Genomic DNA, 24,896 nt, shown 5'->3' on the forward strand with positions numbered 1-24,896 from the left:
ACCTGACCCAGCACTCGCCTTGCTGTCCCCAACTGAATAGCAAGGCCTCATCCAGCTGCAAGAAAGTTCTGTTGTTTGTATTTGTTTTAAAACCAGTTATTTTGTAATTCAAATAAAACCAGTCTTGTGTCATTAAAGATGATGCTTGGGGAGGGGGGTGATGCTGTTTGAGGAGCAATCACTGCTGTCAGCAGTGTTGTGTTTGGAGGGGGAGAAACTGACATGCTGAATTAAGGGAGTAATGGAGGGAATGGGAAGGAAGGTCAGAAATAAATTTTGACAGAGGACTACAAGGACCCAACAACCTTTATTCCTCCTAATTTGCTTGAGAAGACATGCCCCCCCCCCTTTGGTTAATTCTACAAATATCCCTTTTATTGAATTCAATGTCAGTATACTAAATTTAGTTGGTAAATATTGAAATAAACTTGGACAGACAAATTTGTGCTTCAAAATCTAAATGTATTTTTAAAATGTATTTTTGAAAGGATTGATGTCCCCTCGAAGCTCCGTTTCTCAAAGACAGAAGAAGGCAGAAGACATTAGCTAAGAAGTCAAATACCTTTTTAAAGTAAGTACAGCCACTCTTTGCTTATAAACACTCAAGACATATGAGTCTCAATGTCAGAAAATAACTCCAAGGAAACTAAGAGGATGCTTTATCTTCCTGCCAGAAACCATCTGCCTTTCCTGTAGATATTCCAAAAATTATTTAAACTTGGCATTTTTCTGCTCCCCGTACCATGCTTCTAAAAGACAACGTGAACTGCTTTGAGGGCACAAGCTTTATCTTCAGGAAATTGGGTTGCCAGAAAACATATCTAGAAATCCAGCCACGTGTGCACATACTTGCATGCGTGTGTGCGTACACACACATCTAGAATGCTTTGATTTCTGGAAATGTAGCAGAAGCAAATTGTGATGCCCTACTGAACACTTGTATCACTGAACGTGTTAAGAAAAAAAGTAACGGTTGAAGACTAAGTCCTTCCCCTTCCAGAGAGCAAGCATGTCTTCGTGAGGGTTTGTCTGGGAAAACCCTGACTCTGTTTACTGCTGTGGCCGGCACTTTAACCAGGCCGCTTCTTTTAACATGGCTATGAGATCAAAGGATGCCATGCTTGGTGTGGGTGAATCTGAGAGGTAACTGGGAAGCAGAACTCCCCGAGGGTGGGTGAAAGCAGGTCTCTCTGTGTCATCCCTCAGGAATAACTGGGGACAAAACTTTACCTTGAGACCTGAGAATCTGCACTTTATACCATATTCTTTAAAGCCCCTTGTGTGTGTGTGTGTGTGTGTGTGTATGTGTGACTGTGTGTATGTGTGTATCTGTGTGAGTGTGAATATGTGTGAGTTTGTGTATGTGAATGTGTAAGTGTTTATGTGTATGTAAGTGTGTGAGTGTGTATATGTGTGTGTCTGTGTGTATGCATGTGTAAATGTGTGTGAGAGTGTGTATGTGAGTGTGTGTGTAAGTGTTTATGTGTGTACAAGTGTGTGAGTGTGTATGTGTGAGTGTGTCTGCGAGATGACAGCTTTCAGGCACATACCATGTTCTTTTAATACAAATCTAGTCTCCTTAACACCACTCAGGGAACGGGCACTGAAGGGGAGTGAGCTTTCTTGGGGCAAAGGAAGCCTAAGGGGGTTTTTGTGAAGCCCAGCAGACTGGTGAAAGTTGACTCAACTTCTCCAGTTCAAATGCCTTTGTCTGTGAAAACCTGCACGGGAGGCCATCAAGGTGTCATCTGTAACTACAACTGTGGGCCTCCCGGAGCCGCTCTGAGCAATGCTGCGGTGACATCAAGCTTCCCGTCTTTGCATCAGTGTTTAGCTGTGCTAAAGAGGAGAACATTAGCCAGGCAGTGGTGGCACTCGCCTTTAATCCCAGCACTGGGGAGACAGAGGCAGCTGCATCTCTGAGCTGGAGGCCAGCCTGGACTACAGACTGAATTCAGGACAGCCAGGGCTACACAGAGAAACTCTGTCAAAAAACAAAAACAAAGCATAGGATCTTGGCAAATCTTTGAAACCAGGGTGAAAAAAAATTATCTAACGGTGACTCTAACAACTACCTGGCTCATCTACAGAGACACATGAAATGTAAAGAAGCCAGGATTCCAGGATTGTTTCTATTTTCCTTTTAATACTTTAGTAGTCTTATTACATTCTGAAGTCCGCAGGTAGCAAGTCTTCCTGGAAAAGCCAGCTGTGGTCCACAGTTGTGTCTTCCCGCCTCTCAGGCCGTGCTCTCCTCAGCTCTCCCTGCTCCATTCTCCGGCTGTAATCAGGCCCTGGGAGGGGATATAAAGATGATGGGAAATCGCTGCATTAGTTCAAAGTCATGGACGGCTTCGTATTGCTGAAGAGCGTCTTAGGTGAGTCAGGAAATGGATGGCGTTTTTCAAGTCACATGAATCAGCGCCCCAGAATTCATCATTTTCACCAGCTGGGTTATTTCCCTGCTCTTCTCAGTTTTGACCCTGTACACAAGGCTCACCCCAAGCAGTTGAGTGGGGGTGGGGCGGGGGCAGGGAAGGGAAAGAGAGCGTTTCATTGTGATGACTACAGAACACCCTTGATAAAATTATAATCACATTTAGTTTTACAGTCTGGTGATGCGGGTACTTTAACAAGAAAGACTTCTTAAAAGGAAAAAAATTCAAATTTTATTAGAAAAAGGAAATATGTATAAGCACTTTAAAACAATTACATTTTTCAGAGGGCCTACTTGGTGCTGAGTCTCGGGTATTTGATGTTTAACAACTCCTTCCGCCTTTGCTGCTTCTGACTGACATTTCTGGTGAGCTGGACAAGGGGCACAAGAAGACACCAGCTCAGAAAGTTCACAGACTTTCTGCAAGTCGGGGACAAAATCGTCCTCAACTTAGAACCTCAGCTTTAAACCAAGAAAGCACTCTAAACGAGAATTTAGTTTCTGTCCTCACTTATTGGCGATTTCTAATTCGGGATCACTGGTACAGTGTGGTTTGTAAACAGCCAGACCGAACCCATTGCCTGCTCCAGTGACACAAAGTAGCTTCATTTCCAGGGGGAGAGTCTGTGTGATAATCCTCAGGGTGCACAGGGCTTAGGCCTCCAAGCTAAGATGAGTTTCTTTGCTTGCTTGTGAGTTTATATGAGACAGGGTCCCCCTAGATGACCCCAAACTGGCCTTAGGCCCCAGCCCTCCTGCCTCAGACACCAGAGCGCTGGGCACATAGGCATGATACACCTCACTTCTTTCTTTCTTAAAAAAATAATTTATTAAAAAGTGTTAATTGTTTTTAACAGTAGCAGGTATGAATTAGCTAAACACATTTGAGTCTTAATTTGTCTTTCTTCACCCTGTGAGGTCCTATCCGCCCACACGAAGGCTATAGGGTTCATGTGAAAGGCTGAAGGCCTCCGCTGTCAGACCTTGGCCCTTGGCAGGCCTCTGTCTCCCAAGAGCCTCTCAGGCTCCTGCGCCACGTAGGCAAGGGAAGGGAGTGTTAGCAATGGCTCCAGTTCCCACCCACTTCTGAAGCAGAAGCAAGCCCAGGAAACCCATTAACTTTTCCCTTCAAGACCCAGAAGCCAGGGGCTGCCACCGAGAGCTAGAAGCCAGTCAAACAACTGTGAGGGATGCTCCCCCCAAAATTCCGAAAAGCCATCCAAGTTAGGCCCCTGGTCCCCTCCGTGCCCACAGTTCCAGCTACTGTGCCCTCTGGGGTTGACATCGGATCCCACAGAGGCTTTCAAATTAGTTTCACTGAATTCGTTTATCTGAAAGGTGACAGAAACGACAAATTGAGGGCAATTTGTGCTTCTATTGTTCTCCTCTTGAGTCTCAGTGGTCCTGGAAGGGGCTGTGACACATTCCAGCTATTACCAGGTCTCCAGTTCGTACAGTGGCACACCCTTACAGACCTCTGAACTGCTCCCCCCCCCCCCAGCACATTTGCAACTTGCCAATTACCAGGGTGTGAATGTGGCCCCATGAGGGCGACCTTCGGTCCTGCAGCAAAGAGAGCCACTCATGAGGTCCCTTAATGCAAAAACATCCTGAAGCCACTAACAAAGCCCAAGATAGGGAAAAAAATAGCCTGACCATGCTCTCACCCCATCCTATACTGAGGGAAGGGGTCACACGTGGCTACAGGGGTAGGAACCCGAGTTTTCAGGCTCTCTTTATCCTGTGACTTTCCCATTCAACAACCCCGTAAGTTGTTTAAAACCCGGTGAGTTGATCACTTCCCTAGAAGGAGAAAAGAACAACTCTGTCAACAAAACTGCCCTGCCAAGGCGATTTACTCTGCGTTCGAATATAAACTCCGAGAGGCTCAAATATCCTTGCAGACTGGCGAATTAGCCCAGCTGGCTCTATCCATGAAGAGACCCTCTCCTAATGCTACCTGGGCCACTTGGAGACCCCCTGCTCTGCTTCTCTGGATGGCAGATTTGTTCATTTGTCTGATCTATGCTCTCCAAGTAAGCCAAAACTAGCTGAGAGCCACGTGGGCCCAACTTGCTTGCAAGAATCCGCGGCGAGCCCCTCGTCCCCCGGCCCCCATTCTGCCCCCAGCCTTCTTAAGATGACACGGAAGAACTGAATCTTAAACTTCTACCTTCTCTCCCCACCCGTGATCCGCCAAAGGGCGCGCACATACCTGGAGCCTAGGCCGGCCTAGTAGAAGCGCCACGTCTCTGATTTGCGTCGAGCTGCCTCCAGCCCTTTATACAGCCCAACCCGCAAAGTAGCCACGTCGGAGCGACTGGACAGGGGGCGGGTAACCTTAGAAGGTCTCCGCGAGCCGAGAAAGAGAGTCCCTAAAATGTCACCATTTAAGTGAACTTGCACTCGGGAGGCATAAATGGGACTCGTGGGGTGGGGTGACAGCCCCCCGGGGAGTGTTTAGGGGTCCCAACTCGAGAGGAGGCGGGGCCAGAGGAGGGGCCTGAGGAGGTCAGGGGCGGGTGGAGCGCTCGGCTTGCACCGGGGAGGGGCAGAGAAGGGGAGGTGTGGCGGCGGGGGCGTGGCGAGGGCGTGGCGAGGCGGCCCTGGGCTCCCCGCCCCGAGCTCCGGGCCCGCGCTTCTAGCGCTATTCTACTCGCCGGGAAGGCGGCGCCGGCGGCTCACGCTGTGCCCACTCCCGGGTGCTGCGCTCCCGTAGCGGGTGGGCTTCTCAAACCCTGGCCGGCCGCGGCCCCTGCAAAGAGGTGGCCTCTGCATCCCAGTTTTTCACTGCGGGGACGCTCCAGCACGTGCGACCTTTTTTTGGGGGGGTGTTCTCACGAGCGGCTACCAAGCAGAGGGCACCCAACTTTGCCACCTTGAGGGTCGCCCTCGCTCAACGCGAGCTTGCATGCTCAGCTGCACAACTACGGACTCCGTGCTCCTGGCGGTGGAGCTGATCCCCAGCCCGGCGCGCAGCGAGCAGAGGATAGCTCTGGAGAAGTGGCGGGGAGCAGTAGCGGCAGCTGCCTCGACTTCCCTTGCAGCGCGCTGAAGAGGACCCTTGGAGCCCCTCCGGGCCCGGGCGCTGGATGACTGGCAGGAAGAACGCTCCCCGCATCTGGTGAGCCCGCTCCCCACCGCGTCCCTGGGTGTCGTGGCTGAGACCCTGCTCGGGTGAACTAGACCTGGGGCAACATTGGACTGTCTGTGGGTGGTATAGGTCTCGGTTAGGGTCACTCTGCAGGCAGCTGGGTGGGGACAGCCCGGCAGCCGCGCGAGTAGGAATAGGACCACCGTCAGTGCGGAGGCGGTCGCAGTAGAGGTAGTGCACGGGCTGGAAGTTTGTGTCCTAGCCTTTGCCCAGATCCAAGCGTGTGTTGGAAAGGAGCTGGAGTGTCCGGGTGTGCGATCGGACAGTGGGCGAGCCTGCACCTCGGCCAGCACCTCTCAGGTACGCTTGGAGCTCTGTCTGTGGGCGCACTCCGCGCGAAGTCAGGCTCGCGTGGTGGGAGCTGCAGCCAGCCAGGTCTGGCAATCGGAATCGCCTACCTCCCAGCCCTGTGGACTCGGGGACATTTTCTTGCTCTCGGTACAGGGGCTTTGCGGTGTTCGCGAGAATCCGGGGTTAGTGGGGCTAGGACTCAGCTCCTCCAGGCTGTTTTGTTGAGGTAGACTAAGGCAGGGGTGGTGAGGCCTAGGGACCCGCTAGCCACTCGCGGAACCTCTGTGCACTGGCACCTCCGCTTCATGCGTTTCGTACCCGAGCTCAGGGTCCGGGGTCAGGCGAAGATCCGGGTTCGGGATGTTCGGAGGGACTGTTGGAGGTCGGGGTTAAACCCCCGCGATCACCCCTGGTACCGGGCTTAGCGTTGTTGGGTTCCAGTTCCCCTGGCTTTGGCGGGAAGCGCTTTCGTCTGTCTTTTTGTTGTTTTACCTGGATGCGGTTGCCTGGAGTTGGGCTTTAACTTTCCTGCGCCCTCAGCGTCCCAGAGATCCCCGGCAGGGGGCGCCAAGAGCGAGCTTTCGGAGAGGACGAGAGGATGCTTCAGAGTCTGTTGGTGTTTCTGTCCTGGGCAGGAGGGTAGGGAATCCTAGCAGTGGGAAAACACAGATTTTGCAGTAATTGCACCCCCAAAAAAGGCAAAGGGCGGAGGAAGTTTTCTGTTACCGTAGAGAGCTTTCGGTCTACTCAGAAGAAGGGACAGAAAAGTTGGATGAAAGTCCTCTCACCGGAAAGGTCTCTTAGAAGACAAATTCCTACAAACTCCTCTGTTTGCAAATCTTTCTCCTTTGACAATTGGGTTTGACTAGCAGGCAATTGAAATTATGTGGAAATGTCATAGTTATGTGCAATACGGAGAGGAAGTTTGGTTCCCGAGGAGCATATTGGCTAAAAGGCGGGTGTTAAAATGATTGCAGCTTTTTATTTACATTTATTTTAAAATAACTGTGTGTCCAGGCTTATCTGGGAGGACTCTTGTAATGGCCAAGAGTGTGAAGAGCAGGAGTGTTATTAACTACAGAGACCATCTTTTAAAAGGTGACACAGAAAGACAAAACTAGACTTTAGCAGCAAACTGTTTTTTAATATCCTATTAGAATCGTTGAACTAGCTTCTGATTAATGCCACTTTTCATTGTTTTGCGAGAAGGTAAAGCCTATCCCTGGGAATAAGCAGTTCACAGTTCCACTGAAGGCATAAGTCTTAAGCGGACACCTTCTACTGTAGATCACTGAAGCAACTTTTCCTTCCTGCGTTTACTCCAAATGAAATGTGTGTTTCTCTCTGCCCACTCAAATTTCTTCTGCATGCTTGATTTACAAGACAGAGTGGTTCTACATGGGATTATCTGAAACGCAGATTTCCTTTGGCTTGAGTTTGTTTATTGTAAAAGCATTGGGGATGGTGGCTCCCCGAGATGCTGCCTGTAGTCACAATGTGTGGTCACAGGATTACAGGGACTGTGAACTGCTATCCGCTCGTCTACATCTGTAGTCAACACGTGCTTGTCCTCATGGAAGGAGGGTGAATGATGCTCATTATTTTATGGCTTTTAAGATGTTGCTAGCGCTTTTGGGTGTCTTCATGGCGAACAGCTGCAGCTCCCTGCAGAGAGCAAAGACTTTAGTCTTCTGGGCCGGAAAGCCTGGATTTGACCAGGGAAGTATTTGAGGTGTTCAGAATTTGGTGAAAATAAACTGGTAGTTGTCCCTGTTTGTGTCTGTCTCAACTTCCTAGCCATGTCTGCAAGAATGAAGCAGAGAAATGTAGACCGTAGAGTAAAACTAGTTGACAATGATACTAAGATTAAATATAAGCGTATTCTTGCAAGCTTAGCATAAGCTTGGACTCCACGGACCACCGGAAGTCCTCCTAGTTATCAGTTTATCTATCCTCACTCTAGCCTCTTGCTGAGGGTTTCTTGCTCAAGATAGTTGCCAGTTTCCCAGTGACTGTATCAATTGTTTCTCATGCCAGAGAGGGCTACCTAGTGGAACCATTGCAAAGCTCCAGTTAACTGGCTGATGATCTTTAAGGGCTCGGGATGTCGGATCACTGAAATAGAGGCTCTCCACCAATAAAATACAGGAAGGTGGAGGAGGGTTGAGTGGGACTTTGCTGGCAGTTCAACCAAGGATACAGGCTATCCCATCGAATAAATGGGTGAACACGGACTCCAGAGTTTGCAGATTAGAATTTGCCCTCAAAGAAAAGGCTTGTGTTATAGATCTCGTAATGTGCACTACAGAATAAATCCATTCATTTACATTAAGTCCTAGCTAAGTAACCCATTTTTAGTGTAGAATATGTACAACCATTTGCGAAAAACATTTCTACTTTCTATAATAAATCCACGATAATTCTTGATTCTAAAATTGTACCAAATTAGTATTATAAAATGTATCTGGAGTTGTTGCTATAGTTACTCAGACAAATTGCTTAGGGTATAATTATAATACCAAGGTGACAAGTTTTTGTGTTTAATGTTCAATAATGTTGAAAACACAAATTACAGTGTCTAACAAATTGAATTGCAACTAAGTATCTAGTGGGGAAGCTTCTCCATGTCTGCCCACCTGCACCTGCTTCAAATTTATATTTATATTCTGCAAAGTTAACTTTTCTGGAATCCCCAGATGAGCATATGTCATTTCCTAAGTTGTTTATAGTGTCTCTGGTGCTGTTGTCGGCAACATAGAGATTTTCACAGATGCTCCCGCATCCTTTCTGGTTGAAGATATAAGTCTAGTCCAAAATTACTGTGCTTGAAAGCCTCTCCCACCCTACAGACATGGTCTGCTATAGATATTCTGCTGTTTTTAATTCCCACCGATTGGTAGCATCACAGAGATGGGTCTCCTCCAGCTCTGCAGGATGTAGCTTGAAGAGGTAGCTGGTATACGTGTAACTACAGAACTTATTTTATTTTTTTGGTATTTAATTTTATTAAAAATTTATTTTTAAGTAAATGAGTGTGCATATGTGCCTGTGTGTGTGTGTGTGTGTGTGTATGTATGTATGTGTGCTTTTCACATGGCATGGTGAATATGTGAAGGTCACATGACAGCTTGTGGGAATTAGTTCTGTTCTTCTACCATGTATCTGAGAACCAAATTTGGGTCATTTGATTTTGTAGCAAGTGCCTTTACCAACTATACCATTGTGTTTCAGGTACTGATTACTCAGACACACAGCATCTATTTCTGACAGAAAGGAAAGAGGACATAGAAACTGTACTTTGGATCCAAGCAGACTTTCTACCTTAGCCTAAAATTCTGTTTTGTTCAGAGTTTCAGGAAGACAGAACACAGTAAACAGAAAGCCTGACCCAAGAGTGATGGAGGAGGGTCATCTGTCTATTGTGTTACTTTCATTGGTTAATAAAGAAAACTGCTTGGCTTGATAGGTCAGAATATAGGTGGGTAGAGTAGACAGAACAGAATGCTGGGAAGAAGGCAATGAGGTAGTCGCCATGACTCTCCTCTCCGAGACAGACGCAGGTTACGATCTTTCCTGGTAAACCACCACCTCAAGGTGCTACACTCATTAATAGAAACGTGTTAATTAAGATGTGAGAGTTAGTCAATAAGAGGCTGAAATTAAGGGGCCAAGCAGTGCTTAAAAGAATACAGTTTTCGTGTAATTATTTCGGGTGTAAACTAGCCGGCAGCTGGGTGACGGGAACGCGGCTCCCACTACAACACAACACAAGAGAAGGTGTTGAACCCTAAGTTATTTTAGCATACAGATACTGACACAATTAACTGGTGACTTGTGGAAGATCCTAGGAATAGGAAACCTGGCCTCCATTTCACAGGGTAGTTTGAAGCCAGAAAACTTCAAAGATGGAGTTGTGTTTCATCTGGGGCATGCCATTGAAAGCAGCAGGATCCGTGCAGCGTGGACTCAGTCAAAACACTTTGCCCAAAGTACGCCTGTCATCATCTTCCCTTCTTCCCACCCCCCGAATTTATGGGAATTTAACAAAAGCAAAGATTATTAGCAAAAAGCATCTTACTCCCCTTCCCGAGTTCCCAGATGTTTCCCCACATGCCCACAACTGCACATGGAGAAGTAAGCCACTCAATCGCTACCTTTTTTTTTTTTTTTTTTTTTTTTTTTTTTGCATGTTTTTGGACTGGCTGTCTGATTAACAGCGAATGGGAAGCCATTTAAAAAGAGAATGCCTTTGCTAAAGGGTGGTTTTTGTTGTGTTTGGTCATGAACCCACCTGTCTTTCATCTCTCAGTCTTTTTCGTCTCTGCTTTCCTGGGGAATTGGCTGACCTGGAGTTCAAGCCAAGTGACAAGGAAGCACACAGCGGAACAATTCTACTTTGTGTTGCATTTTTATGTGCATTTGAGAGTAAATCCCATTACTGCAGTGGGTAATTCAATTACAGATATGTATGATAAATAACCAGTCAAGTGATAATATCAACAGCCAACACTATTGGAGAAATAATGCTGTATTTGCTGAGATGTAAGATTAAAAATGAAAGCTGTAGGCAGGTGACAGCCGTAGTGTCACAAGGACATCTTGGTCACAGGCAGGGGAGTCCTGGCTCACATTCACCCAGTGTCTGGCAATGGTGCATGATGCAGTGTTGGAAAGAAAGTCCGTCGATGGCAAGACGGATCTGCATTCACCAGATGGTTAGTTCTTCACCAAAACTTCTGTACCAAATCACAGGTTCTGTTTCATAAACTCCATCCAAACACAGTTCCATACAAATAAAATCTCTTTCTGCAAAAGTACACAGAAAAACCCGAGCTGCCTTGTATCTGGAAGAGGCTTCCCAAAGCTGTTTGTACCATGAAGGATGCCCAGGGAAGTTTGGACTGTAGCATCCTGAAACCAAATGATGGATTTTAGTAGCAGCTGATTTCTGAGTTTCTTTCCTTCTTTCTTTCGTTCTTTTTTTCCCTTCCTTCCTTCCTTCCTTCCTTCTTTCCTTCCTTCCTTCCTCCCTCCCTCCCTCCCTCTCTCCCTCCCTTTCTTCCTCTCCTTCCTTCCCTCCCTCCCTCCCTCCCTCCCTCCCTCCTTCTCTTTCTTTCTTTCTTTTGGTTTTTTGAGACAGGGTTTCTCTGTAGCTTTGGAGCCTGTCCTGGAACTTGCTCTTTAGACCAGGTTGGCCTCAAACTCACAGAGATCTGCCTGCCTCTGCCTCCTGAGTGCTGGGATTAAAGGCGTGCACCATCACTGCCCAGCTTGAGTTTCTTTTAGAAGGTTAATGTTTACATTTTCTGTACTGATTGTAATGCTAAGGAAGTTGGAACTAGTGGCATCCAGTAAAAGTAAATGACTAGATTAAGAAAAAACAATTGTCCTAGATGTTAAACTTCTTTGGTCTAGTCAAAGCTACGATTCAGCCATCATTCATTCTGCTTGGCATGAATGTGTCAGTCAAATAGGATGTGCTTTGAAACCATCTTGTCACTTAAATCCTATGTATTCTAGCCCCATGCTTGACTTTAGAGAATTCCTACAGGACCATGGTTTAGGGAAGGAGCTTGCCTGGTTGAGAAAGAGAATAGGAGATTCTTCTACCTTTAATTTGGGGTTTGCTGACAACATTTTGTACTTCTGAAAGAGCAGTTCACTACTGTGCTGGAGAGCGGTGGTGAAGAAATGGCTGCCCAGAGAGTCTGACAGTGGTGATGACTGTCATAGGTGGGAGCAGGAACGGTGGCACCACTGTCCCCATGTGGCTCACAGATGCATGGAACAGCTTTAGGAGGGTTCAAGCGGAGGGGTTGAAACATCCAGGCAGACTTGGAGATGGCTGAGAGTCAAGCTGGGTGAGAACCCCACATCCATGTTGCTTGTGTAGAGCCCTTGAAGAGCTAATCTCACTGGGGATGGTGATGAAAGCCGTGGAGTCTCCCTGGCAAGGGCGGTCTGGTGGGTGATCACCAAGTGGGGCCTCAGAAAGGACGGCATGGAACAAAACACTAGGTTGAGGTTATGATCTGGAGAAACACACGCGGACACAAGAAAGAGCTCCCAGAACTTGAAGTCGACAATAGAACCAGGCGAACTTGCCTGGCCATTTGCCCACTTCAAGCCCACCAATGGCCACAGTCTGCTCCTTCCATTCAGAATGGGTCCAAAAGCCAGAGCTCTACAGGAAGGGCAGCGATGGCTCTACAGCCTGTCCATGATCACCGCTGGCCCCCTGGACTCCAGTCCTGTTGCCTGCTTCTAGGAGCCTGGCCTTGGCGCTTCTGCTTGGAAGGCTTTCCGTGTGTTTTTCTGTGGGACTTTCTGTCTTTAGGCCTGGCCGCCTTGAGGTTCTTACTCAAGCATCCCCTCTTCAGAAGGAGAGTCTCCAAAATACGTAGTCGAAAACATCTCCTTTTCCTTTTCCTCCCCTTAGCCTTCTTATTTTTATTTTCCCCCTTTATTGTGCATTACACTGCCCCATGTGATAAATATATATTTCTTAATATATATTTATATGTTATATAATATACTATATATTCTTTATATATTTTGTTTTATATATTTATATGTAATTCAATATAATATAATATATATTCTTATATATAATATACATGTTATTAATATATTTCACTAATGTAGAGTGTAAACTTGAGATAGGTGGGATTGCCTTGTTTATGTCTATGTCACCTAGTTCCTAATGATGACTGGCAGACACACGGGGCCCTCTGGCTCCAATGGATCAGTAAATGAATGGGTAAATACATTGCATACTTTAGACTACAGTAGAGCTTTACATGTCACATGGATGGTGAGAACGGTTTATATCTTTCACAAGGAAAAACGTATTCTCATACATTCAAATTGATTTCGTGACCACAGTCTTAGAATTTAGCTGTGTCTGAAAGCCAGGAGCCATGGGGACTATATCCTCCATATATTCTAATATATGCTAATTATACATTAAGTAGGTACTTGGTAAATAAATTGATGACCTCGCTTGGCTTGGAATTAGCATAGAAATACTTTGTGTGTGTTAAAGCATAAAGAGTGAAATTCCAGGCTGTTATTTGTTTATTTAGAACCACTTGCCACCCACGCCGAGTTCTAGGGAACAAACTGTATCATCATCACATATTTTCGCACATTATGACTTCAGAAAATTGTAGAAATATGCCAGGCTTTCTCATTTCGTTCCCAAGATCAGGGCGGTCAGCCTTGCCAGTTAGTTGCATGTATGTAGTTACGTAGTAAGCTCTAGCAGGTAAGTGGTTGAGCAAAACGTTTTCTACCTGTGCGGTGGGGCACTGCTCCACAGTGATCCGACTGATCTCCTGATGTATGTTGTAGTAGGCGTGAGCCTCCAAACAGGGAATGGAGCAAAAGAAGCCAGCCACAGAAGACCACACATTGTTTGATTCCATTTATAGAAAGTTCTAGAAGAGCCAAAACTATAAAGATGGAAAGTGGCTAAGTGGCTGCCTGGGGCCGGCAGTGAGCGCCGGAAGTGAGACACTGGGTGGGCCGGCTCTTTCCTGGGGGATGGCGGTGCTCTGTGGAGGTGTTCACATTTGTGTGCATTTGCTCACAGTCTCTGGCTTGTAGACTTGCAACGAGTCAGTTTTATAGCATGTAACCCACCTCAGTAATATGGTTAGAAACGGAAATCTGGGACATAATTTCTACAGTTAGAGTGAATTTGACGGCCGGCAGCCTAAACATAGCTCCTGCTGAATTTTCTGGGGTTTTTATTCTGGGTTCCCACAATTTTTTATAGAATTAGTGTCAAAGGTACTGGGCTCCGAGATGTACCAAGTTTCTGGGAGCCTGTGGCACTGTTTTCTCTGTTAGAGGAATAGGTAAACTCAGGTTGTTTACACACGGGCCCGTATAAGCACTCCAATTGATCAACTAAACATGGCCAGCTTAGCTACTTCCAGAGAGACTCCTGGCTCCAATGGCTCCCAGGCTTGTTTATGCTTCATCCCTCTGGTCCAGGTGTTTTGGGTGGGTGCAGAGCACAGAGCCCTGTTTCCTTAGCACTTCAGTCAGGGTCTGTAACTCACAGGATAAAGCTTCTTCACTAAGGGAGGATGCTCTGCTTTGCCCGGGTCAAGTTCCCCTGCTTCTGCACTCTGAGCTCTCCTACAGTTGCTGGCATTGGCTCCAGCTGGTGGGTGAGGCAAGCGACTTTCTGCTTTTGTTTTCTTTTTTCGTGACAGGATCTTGCTGTGTAGCCTCCTGGTAGGTAACTTCCAACAGCCAAACCTAAAAACGGAGTGCAAAATTTTATGCTGCTTGGCATTTTCCTTTACTTCATCTATTCATCCCTCAGCCCTCTCCTGTCATAGGGTCCTGCCTGTGTTACTCAAGTGGGCCTCCTACTTCAACATCCCCAGGTGAAGGACCTCGTGCCTGACTAGAAGGCAAGTTTCAAAATGCTCCAAACCTTTTATGTTTAAAAGTCCTAGAGCCCTTCTGGGTCTTGCTGTTCTGCTTTCTGCTGTGGCACATTGGTTTTGGCTAAGGTGCACAGTTGAAAACCGGATGTGTGTAGAGATATGTGTGAACTACCTGCTGCCTGAAGTTTACTTCCCCCTCAGTTGTCTTCCAGGGGAAGTGAGTGAGTTTAGCCCTCACCCCTTGTGGACTGTGACTGCCGTAAAATCCACACGCCTCCTGCCACCGGCTGCTCAGCTCTCCTGTGGGTTCCATGCTTTCCCCGTAGTCGCTGGCTTCCACATGGTGACTTTCTGTCGAAGTGTTTGCTTTGGCACAGGCCGTCTGTGCTCCAAGAGCACCCTGTGTGTGGTTTAGAATCTGTCCACAGCTGGTCGGTGCTCTGACTCGTAGGCATCTTTCCATTAGCAAGGATGCATTTTTTATCCAACTCTGTGAGGGTGCAGGGGACCAGCCCTGCCTTTCTCCAGCACCTCACCTCTCCAGTCCCTGCAGTTGTAGGGAAGTGAGACGGGCTGTCTGACTCCACTGCAGTGTTTTATAGACCTCTTGGAGTATTCTTTCTCACTGGTTAATTTTGAGTTAGTCTCCTTGCAAATAAGCTTTCCCAACCTAAGCCAAAATCAGGGTGGTATTTACAGAATGACCATGCTTTCTCTTCCCAGTGCTGAGCGCTTGCCGTGGCAAGTGATAAGGATTTATTTGTGAGACTTAATTCTTCTTCCTTCTTTCTGCCCATGTGGATGGGTTCAGGGGATCAGTAGAATACTGGTTGTGCAGACACTATTTTTCTTGTTTAATTTTGTTTTCTTTTGTTTCCAATGAGCTAATGTTCTCTACATTTTTTAGGGGAGCCTGTTAGACATTTTGTTAAGCAGGTTGACTGATGGTTGCATGTTCAAAGAGGTTTCTATGTTGTCAGGATGGATTTGGGCTATACAGTAAACAAGCAATGTGGCTTTCTCTTGTTTTAAGTCCTCTAAAGTAGTCGTTGGCTTGTTTGGCTTCTGATAGCTTGAGTTGGTCGCAAGCGTGTATCAAGTGACATTATTCTGACTAGGGATAGCACTATTACCTTTGAAAGCTTTTACTTTTCCCCCAGCCATTTGCTTTTCTGGGACGCATCTGAGATTTCACGTAAGGATTTATCTTTGGATACTGGCAGATGTGTGGGATCCTAACTTTATTGTTGCAGGCTGAAGCATCAGAAGGGACTCTGGATATCACTATCTAGCTTGAAGGGAGAATGGCTTCATTCTCTTGTATCGGTTGATGCCTTCCTCCCACATTTCCCCTGCTAAAGTTCATCGTTGGCTAATATTAAGCTGGGCTGTAGCTCTGTTGGTAGACTGCTCTTCTAGCATGCATCACGCACAGGGATTGCATCACCAGCACCAGCGCTGTACAAACTGGCGCTGTGGTGCACGTGCCTGCAATTCCTGCATGAGAAATGTGCGAGCAGAAGGGTCAGACCTTTCTCAGCTGAACAGCAAGCTGGAGGCCAGCCTGGGCTACGTGAGATCCTGTCACACCCTGACACCTGAGATCCTGCTTCCATGTCACCAAAGGAAAAGTCTGAACTCCAAGCTAAGAGTTAAAAGTAGACATTTACTCAAAGTTTATCGTTTCCAATCCCTACACAGCACACAGAAATGATATTTTCCGGGAATGAGCTCAGGTGTCAGAGGTTGACAACCTACCCTCCTTATTAGTGTGATAAGGTGGCCTTTCATGTCCACTCTTCTTCAGTCTTTGCGTATGTGTGTGTGAATGTTTGGGGGGTCAGAGGTCAACTGCGGGTGCTGTTCCTCATGACAGAACTTGTTATTAGAAGCCCACCCCTACCTTCCCAGTGCTGGCCTTGTACGACCAAACCGCAGACCACTTCCTTTAGCTTTGTTCTATGGCTTCTGGATTGAGCTCAGGGCAGCAGGCTTGGGAAGCAAGCGCTTTTGCCAACTGAGCCATCCCCCCAGCCCTCACTCAGTCTGTTAATTATTATGCTCCAGCTTTGCCAGAAACACCAGTCTCAGCCACCTTCCCTTGACCAAGTATGCAGAATGAGGTTTGCTGGCTTGGCTGGGCCACGTTTGTCAGCACCCACGGATCTGGGAACTGCCACAGCTGGTGTGACAACAAGCAAGAGCTCCAGGCTCTCTTCAGCCTTGCTCCTAGGATGTTTGTGTCACCCCATGCAGTGGCCACTCAGTCTCCTTGTGTACCACGTGCTGGGCTGCCTAGCTGGGGAGGATGCGTCTGTTTCTGGGGTCACGTTCTCTTTGCTTGCTGCAACGTGATGGACATCCCACTCTTCAGCCCTGCTTGCTTGAGAGACAGAGCGATGTGGCAGGGCTGTGCACACCTCTTGCCTCACTGCTTCCCCACCTCCTGCCAATCATTCTGCCTTTGCTTTAGGTCACACCAGGTGGTGCAGGTGGTTGATGCAAAAGTATTCTCCTCCCCCCCTCCCCACCCCCAGTTTTGTTCAGGGCACAGCTAGAACCATCATTTCCGTAATGCTTTTTATACCCGAGGATGTCCCCCTGAATGCAAGCCGTGTAGTAGGGGTCCTGGGCTGGGGACCACTGTAGTGGGCTGGGGGGTGGAGTTTAGAGGTCTGGGAGGAGGAGGAATCCGAGCAAGTCCAGACACTGTAGTTGTTGCAGCTTCCTAGTCTACTCTGAAGTCAGGCCTGGAGCCAAATTTACTTCCCGTCTGCCAGCAGTGATGGAATTCCTCGGTCCCATCACCAGCTTGTGAAAAGAAATCATTCAGGGAAGTGCAAGCTGGCAAGGAGGAGTCAGTAGACTCATTCACTTGAAAGCTTACACCAGCCTGCAAATGTTACTTAACTGGAGCAATTTCTCCCGGCCCACCTGCTGAGTTCCCCTCTCCCTGGGGTTTATTTTGGTACATGGGAGAGTCAGTGGAGGACTCACAGTGGGGAACTTAACAAGACACATCTGAGAGTCCAAACTAGCAGGATGGGCTTTTAGGGTTCGACATGCACTAAAACTTCCCGGGAGTCAGAGTGTCGTAGTCTGTTTTCCATTGCTATAATGTAATATTCAAGGCTGGGTATTTTAATAAAGAAAAGAGGGTTACGGTTCTGGAGGTATAAGGATGTGGCACCAGGGTGGTTCAGCACTGGTGCAGACCTCATGATGGGTGGCATCATAATGGTGGGAGCAAATTAGACAGGAAATCACAGCCGTGGGAGGGGCCAATAGCAGCCTCCCATTCTTCGCACCTCGTAAAGATCCTGCCACATTCCCACCACCACGCCCAGGACCAGGCTTGTAATGTGATCCCCTGGGTGGCCGTCATCCCTCATAGCGACATCTAAATGGCTGGAGTTTAGTTCCCTCAACTGTGCACAAGTTAAGGCATCATGATGCAGCACCCTAGTGATCAAAACACTCCGAAGTCATTTCTTCAAGGAGTATGGACTGAGTTTTGTTATTTCCTCCTTTATGCCGAAGGACCAAGGGTAAAAGGAACATTGACTTAGCTGGCCTTTGTAGAAGGTATCTTGAATTTTTGATGGGAGGAGGCTCTTCCCAGTGCTGATGTATGGAAAAGGGAAGATGTTCTCATGTAGACGATAACAGAAACATTGGCGAGTTCTGGTTGGTGGAGAGGAGCAGGAGATACTTCGGAACATGGGAGGCCTGATTTGACCCTCACTTGATCTGTGCGAATCAAAGTGCCTTAAGAATCTTCTAGAACACTATAGATGATTTGTGGTTGTTTGTTTTCCCCTCGTACGATCTAAATACCTTGTTATTTTTTCTTTTTTTCTTTTTCTATTAGGAAAAGAATCATGATCTTCCAGGGGTCATATTGTAGAGAAATTTAGCGAGATGTGGCTCGGTTTTGTTTTGTAATTGTCTCTCATGTCACCCAGCACCCTTGATTCACCTTCCTTTCCTTACTTGACAAGATGCTTAGGTGTCAATGCAGGAAGGCCTTGAGAAGCAAGGAACTCCCCCAGTTAGGGAGCTCCCTCAGGCAGACACTGGGGGCTCCATTTGGTCTCCTCTCACTTACTCTAAAGCTTAATAAAACTGGTCCACACACTGGCTCTTTCTGTTCTTGGCTTCCTAGGCAGATGTTGGGTTTGTTTAAAGTGGGAAAAAATGCTTGCAGCTTTGATCTTTCTAGCCATGTGTGATCATGTTACCTGCAGAAGAGCCGGGAAGCATCTCTAAGTGGTTTGGAGCATTGTAGGGGAATATTGGCAGACTCCTTCTCAGAATAACACTGTTGTGTTCCGTAAACTAAGTTTGCAAGTTCACCCTCAGTCTATAATCAAGGCTGCCTTTCATTAGTGGTGGCAGTACACACACTTTTAATAGTTTTGAGATTTACTTTTAAATACCTTCAATGATCTTTTGGAATTTTGTGTTTTAATTAACAGTATACATTCCCTGAAGAATGAGCCTTTGGGACCAATCTTCCCCGCCTTGAGGTTGCTGGAGATGGCCCTAAGTGGAAGAATTAGGGTTGCAATTGGAAGCATGGCAGATTGTCATTAAGAGACTTGGACAGAGGGGGTAATTAGCACATTGTTCATGGTAGGGACTTCTGGGAGGCCCTCAGGGCCAAGTGTCCTTCTTGGGTTGTTCTTTAATTGCACTTTTGAATGAGCACAGAGTTGGCTACTGGGTTTAATTAAGCCTGCGGGGCTAACCTTATGAAAACAAGGCCGACAGGTATTAGGAAAGGCTGCTTTCTGAAGTCTGTAGGATTACCTACATTTATCCTTTCCCTCTTCTTAAACTAGCACCAGGGTCGACCTCTGTCAGCTGGCTCTTGGGCCTGATAATTGTGGCATGACCCAAACACAGTATGGTTGATGTTAAATGTTTTGAAATCCTAGAGTAAAAGGGGTATCCGTGTCAGACAAATCCAAATCTTTAGTGTCTTTGCAAATGCATGCAAAGCTAAAAACATAGATGCATTTATGTAAAAGAGATTGGAGCACACTTAGGAGCTGGTAGACAGCTGAAGGGATATGTCAATGTTTGAAATACATGTTTGATGAGCTTTGCCTTTCTGAGCAATTGGGAATTTGTTAGCTGTTTCTCCACATCAATTTAATTTAATTAAGATAATTGGATTTATTTTACCAAAGATGCCACATTTCAATAGTTAGAGTTGCAAGGAGTATGCCAAAGTTTATTATTTTATAGTGAATATCTCAGTTAAGTATTTTGTACCTAAGCTGTATTAAATCCCCTGCTTACAATCGCAAACATAAATCCTGTGTTGATTATGTATCTTTTAATTTTTCCTCCTAAAAGAAGACATCTATTAAAAAAAAAGTAGCCCGTGGAAATTTCTCCAAACCTCCTTAAGGAACTCTTCCTTGCCTTCCGCGTATGTCAGCCAGTTTGTCACCAGAATCACATCTGTTGCTCTCACAGTAGGTTGAAGTGTTCAGGGGGTGGCCGGGCTATTTTTATCAGGTTCCTGTGTGTTCAGTGTTGGATGATTTCCAATGATCCAAAATTAGTAACGGCCTCTTAGACACTCAGACGGTTTGGCACGCTCAACGTCATTGGGTTGTCAACTGGAATCCAGCACAAGCATGGTAGGCTTTGTTAAAGCTAATGTATACCTCTCCGGAGAAAGCAAATGGTGAATCTGCAGTTGTGGACGAAGATAACCGAAGTTCTGAAGTCAGGAGCTGGACAGAGTGTGTGCTGTGCATGACTGCAGTCTGCTGCCAGAAGAAGGCTGTTAGATACCCAGCGGAGATAGTCTGGGACCCTGTGACAGGCCATGCAGGACAGCTGAAGTCACATGAAAGAGAGGTCAAAGGGGAAGGGTGGTGGGCCCCTCCAAGGCAGAAAGAACCCTGGTGATCATGGCGGCCTTTCATCCTAGGAGAGGGAAGCAGATACTGTTACCCGTGGGAGAACATCTGTGACTCATGCGTGGCTCCCCGTCATCCCAGACACACGATCTTCTCCTTGAAAGTGTCATGTGGGCATCTCCTGTGTCTAGGGACAGGCACCACCACCACACAGTTACACGGCGCTGTCCCCTCTGCCTTACCCGTTGATTCTGCCCCCAACCCCGAGGTTTTTTGTTTGTTAATATAATAATCCATGGTTTACAAAATCCTGGGCTAATTTCAATAGCTTTATGTGGACATTTTCTATTGCCTTGCTGTAAATTGGCGTGACAGAAAGGTAGGACTGAAACATTTGTGTCTGGTTTGTTAAGTACGGTCTGCCTCCTAGTTGAGCCCCTGACCCCGAGGACACTCTTGAGACTGTTCAGTTTCGCCCATGTCCAGGCAAGCTTTTCTGAACCTTCCCAGAGAGATGGTGTTCTCTTATGCTTTGAAAGAGGGGCTCACACTGGGTCTTACTCACCAACTGGACTGGTGATTTGCTTTGGCTTGGCCTAGCTCCACTGAAGACGCTGCACAGAGGGGACCATCATGCCTTCCAGGAAGCATTTCCTAGTTACTGCTCCAGGCTGATGCTATAGTCTACCCTGTGAAGACAGTGTGCAGGGGCTGGGTATGGCTTCATTCTATACCTGTTTTCCAATAGCCATATCTCCTGTCCTGGAACAGATGCTCGTCCTTTCCTGCAGGACACCTCGTACTGGCAAATGCCCCTGATGTGGTGCCTCCTCTGGGGCTTCCCAGTGTTTTCCTGGCTCTTTCCCTCTCCTTAGAAGTGGTGCTGGCTACTGGGCCACCTAAGATAATACCTGCTTAGTGTCTGAGTGTGATGTCCTCTGGATTTAATGGTACTTGGGTTTCAGGCATCCATTCGGAAGGCTTAGCGCAGATTTCCTGATACAGCTGGGTAGCTCACAGAGGATAAAGGTTTCTTTTGCCCCTTGGTTCCGAAAGTCTGTGAGCAGGTGCTCCACAGTAAACACACCTGCAGCGTATCTACTGGGGCTCCTTGGTGATTCAAATAAAAGTGTCATGAAGAGGGAGCAAAGGGGCCACAGTTTAGAAGACCCTTGTTGGAAGAACTACATACATCGTTCTTAAAAATAAACCCGATTACTTCCTAAAAGCACCACGCTCCTCACGTTGGCAGGGAAACTTCAGTCTGTATGGTGATGGGGACAAAGCACAGCCAAGCTGAACGATAGCCCCACATTTCAAGGGACCCCAGCAAGTAGAAAAGGAACGCCTGAGCTCTGACCTAGCAGCAGCTTTTCAAAAAGACGACCATTCAACAGTCCGTCCTGCTCCGGCAAGCTTGTTCCCCAGAAGCTTAAAGCAGAATAAATGAATAATAATAGCTTAAGCTCCTGGTCATTTTCAAATATACTCATGGGGTTTTACAAGGATTTGAATACTAGGAGGGGCGGTAATTGAAAGCATGTGATTAGTTTACAATGTGACCAAAAAGTTTGGGCCCAGTCCAGTCCATATCTTGGCACCTTTGGCAGAGGCCAATGGGTCATTGCCTGGGATACTCCTGGTGTCAGAATTCTACATGTTTAATTTTTTTGAAATTGAAATGTATCGGGTAATTTCGGCTCAGTGTCTCTGCATTTCATGTCTATGGTCTTGTCCCGTAAAGCTGCTGTGTAAAGCTGTACAGCTGCAGGACAAAGGCAGGTCACACATGCCTCTCTCCAGGGCAGCAGGTTGCCCACCAGAGGGGCCAAGTGGAACTCTGACCTCTTGCGAAGGTGCTGACAGATCTGGTAGCCAGGGAGGACGCTGTGGGCTTCCGGCTTCAGCAATGCAGGAGGAAATGGTGAGCGGCAGAGTTGGCGGGCTCAGATGGGAAGGCCTTCGTCCCCAAGGGCTGGCTGCCATCCCTGTAGCACGTGGCCTCCATAGTCAGTGGTTCCTGAGGCCTGGTGGAGCTGACAGCTGCTTGTGCTCTCGGGACAGGGAGAGAGGGTGATGCTAACCAGAACCATCTGGGCAGCGCCAGAATCACCTCAGTGCTCGGTGGCTTTTCCCTAAGTACCAAGTTCTGCAAATAAAAGCACTGCATCTAAGCCCCACCCAAGCTTGCCTTCTTGCTGCAGCTCAGCCTCTTAAGGGTTCTGAAGCCCTGGGCTGACTGCTGGAGTGCAAGTGAAGGCGTTTCTTCTCTTAGGCAGGCTTTCGTATTTGTCCACTCTTTTTGAAAGAAAACAAATCAAATCGATACTTGCAAGTGAGTATAGCTTTAGAGTTCAAGCTACTAACATTTATTACCAGGCTGCACAGCCCTCTCAGGGGCCTAGACTCCACTGGACAGCTTCCCGGGTCTCATCCAGTTGCAGGCACATATTGGCTGGCCCTGGCATCAACACAGCTGGCCTCTCACAGCTGGGTGTAAGAAGCACCTCATTTGCATATCTGATGCTCCAGGGTCAGCCTAGGCCTGGCCTCCCTTTTCTGGTCAGAAAGATTCAAGGGGCAGGAAATGGGAGTTTCCAGGCTGTGCCCAGAAACTGGCGCAGGCCTCTTTCCTTTGAATCCTTTTGCACAGGGCCAGGGCTTTCCCAGATGTGCAAGTGTGGCCTGATGAGCGAGGGGCAGAGCGCACTGCAGAGGAATGTGTGGGAGAGCAGAGGTGGCTGTGCATGGGCCGTCTGTGGGAAAGGCCATCTGCCACTCCAGACCCCATGTGCAGTGTCTGGGAACCGAGAAGATCATGTGTCATCCTGTGCTTAAGTCAGTCACGCTTGCCTTCAGGTCTGTGCATATAGGGTTTGGGGGCTAACCCAGGGTCGCTTTACACATCACACATGGATGCCAGACTTGCCTATTACAGAATGGGACGTCCTTTTACCACCGGTGGCTTTTGCTTTATGACTATTAGCTGCACGGTTTCCTGCAGCAGCACTGCCTTCTGGGTAGCTTCAGTGTACAGACAGGACAATGTAATTATAGTGGTCGTGAGAGAGGATTTCAGATGCGGGTTGGATTGGAAGAATGGTCCTGATGCTTCCTGAAGGAGAGCTTTGGACATCTGTTAAGTTGTTCCTGGCTTGAGCTAATTCTGTCCATGTATGTTAGCGGGTTAGCTACTCCACAGTGAGCAGTCTGTAGGGCCAGTGGGTCTGACTCTTGGCGTGAGCCAGTGAACAGAAACTATTATAGCTGCGTTGGGGTTTGATGTCTTTCTCTACTTAGAGACACATTCACTATGCAGCTGGTTTGCCTCCCTGACTAGGTCTGCTGCACACGGGAGCACCTTCACAGGGAAAGGGGAGGGGTAGGAGGAAGGCAGCAACAATTGCTAAAAATACAACCAGGGCTGGGAGTTGCTGCTCCACTTTGCATAAGAGCAGACAGCTCAATGTTAGGGAAAGGGCAGCCTGCTGGTTTCTCATATACTGCTACCCTCCCAGATTCTCCGCAGACCCCAGGCCCTGGAGCACATTCTGGTGGACTTTCTCCCTTAGAAGCTGTAGGGATGAAGGGAGGAAAATGGGCTCTTGGCTTGAGGGATAACCACATCTGGATATAGCTGGTCCCTCTAACCCAAAGCCTCAACACATTCAAGGTCTGGTCAAGGCTCTTCCGGCTCCGTCTGGCCTCTGAGTGGCTGCTAAGCCCTGTTAGTCACGCTGACTCTGAGTTGTTCCTTGTGTTTACCCAGCTCTTGAATCACATTCTCCTGACAATGCTCCATGGAGTGTGATGTGCCATCTGCCCCTGCAGGCTGACTAATGGTGGCATCTGCATCCCATTGGTTTGGTGGCATTCAGTCCTGCAAGACAAGGGAAGGAAGGGAGAAGCGAAGGATGCCGTTCTTCACTCGTGAGTGGGGAGGTTGATGGGGGTCTATCTTCCAGCCACTGTCAACCTGGTCTGAGGAGCCTTCCCATGGCTTGAATAGGATTCACATCCTGGCCACGGACTGCTCCCTGCCCAGCACTCTATTTCACTGGAGAAGGGAATCCAGAACACAGTGAAGTTGTCATACCCCAGCACTTCTTGGGGCCTCTAGTCCATTGTAGCTCTCGAGACTATTGCTGCAGAGGCCACAGGAGAAAACCAGCAAAGGCAACAGAGGACAGCATCGCTTTCATGAGAAACTGGGAACACTGATGCTGTTGGTGAGTCTCCTTCAGCTAGAGAATCCTTATCTCCGAGTTGACATCTTTATCAGACAGTGGGCAGCTATTTACATAATTGAAGGCACTGGTGAATTAATTTTGATAAAATTGGGAAACTATGTTACCTGATGACTGATCTCATAAATGCAATCCAAGAGACATTTAATCTCCTTTATCTAAACCTAGAAATATTGGTTTATGCTCACACATCCCACTTGGCTTTTAGCCGATCGTAAGCTGAAATGTTTATCCCCACATTTCGATGAGCTTTGGCTCATCAGAGGGAACGGGAAGAGGGGCCCTGTCTGGACTCAGTCTCTTGTCTTTCTGTATCATCACACTCCTGGGAGTGACTTTCCGCAGGGAGGGCGTCGCTGTGAGAAGCCCAGCTCCACCTTTGTAGCAGGCACGTTTTAAATGGGCTATGTGGTTTATTACTGAAGAAAACAGCTTTTTGCAAGTTTTCTGTCTGACAGTACTATGAAGGGATTCCGCGGTTTT

General features: G+C 47.4%; 1 protein-coding gene, 1 long non-coding RNA gene and 1 other non-coding gene across 8 annotated transcripts in view; 1 reads left to right on the plus strand and 2 right to left on the minus strand.

Moving 5' to 3' along the window:
* Nucleotides 1–2,126: 2,126 nt before the first annotated feature.
* LOC125414925 (uncharacterized) lies at nt 2,127–4,949 on the minus strand. 2 transcript variants are annotated; one of them, XR_014996982.2, is made up of 3 exons: nt 4,653–4,949; nt 2,714–2,808; nt 2,127–2,294 (listed from the first exon to the last, which is right to left on the minus strand). It is a non-coding gene; the product is annotated as an uncharacterized LOC125414925 (long non-coding RNA). The 2 variants fall into 2 exon arrangements; XR_007236450.3 differs by lacking the exon at nt 2,714–2,808.
* On the minus strand, nt 2,378–2,447 carry LOC125414956 (small nucleolar RNA SNORD123). Its single transcript, XR_007236457.1, has one exon. It is a non-coding gene; the product is annotated as a small nucleolar RNA SNORD123 (small nucleolar RNA).
* A 171-nt stretch (nt 4,950–5,120) lies between the features above and the next one.
* Nucleotides 5,121–24,896, plus strand: part of Sema5a (semaphorin 5A) — a 438,077-nt gene continuing 418,301 nt past the window's right edge. For 3 of the 5 annotated variants that reach the window (XM_085676576.2, XM_048457013.3, XM_085676579.2), the window contains exon 1: nt 5,121–5,561. The gene's annotated coding sequence lies outside the window, so the exon portion shown is untranslated. Of the gene's footprint in view, nt 5,562–5,866; nt 5,892–24,266; nt 24,396–24,896 lie in introns of those variants that run through there. The other 2 variants (XM_085676577.2, XM_085676578.2) reach the window with 2 other exon arrangements.

Source organism: Myodes glareolus, chromosome 15, assembly GCF_982192425.1.
Source record: "Myodes glareolus chromosome 15, mMyoGla1.1, whole genome shotgun sequence".
In the NCBI taxonomy this organism is placed as follows: Eukaryota; Metazoa; Chordata; class Mammalia; order Rodentia; family Cricetidae; genus Myodes; species Myodes glareolus.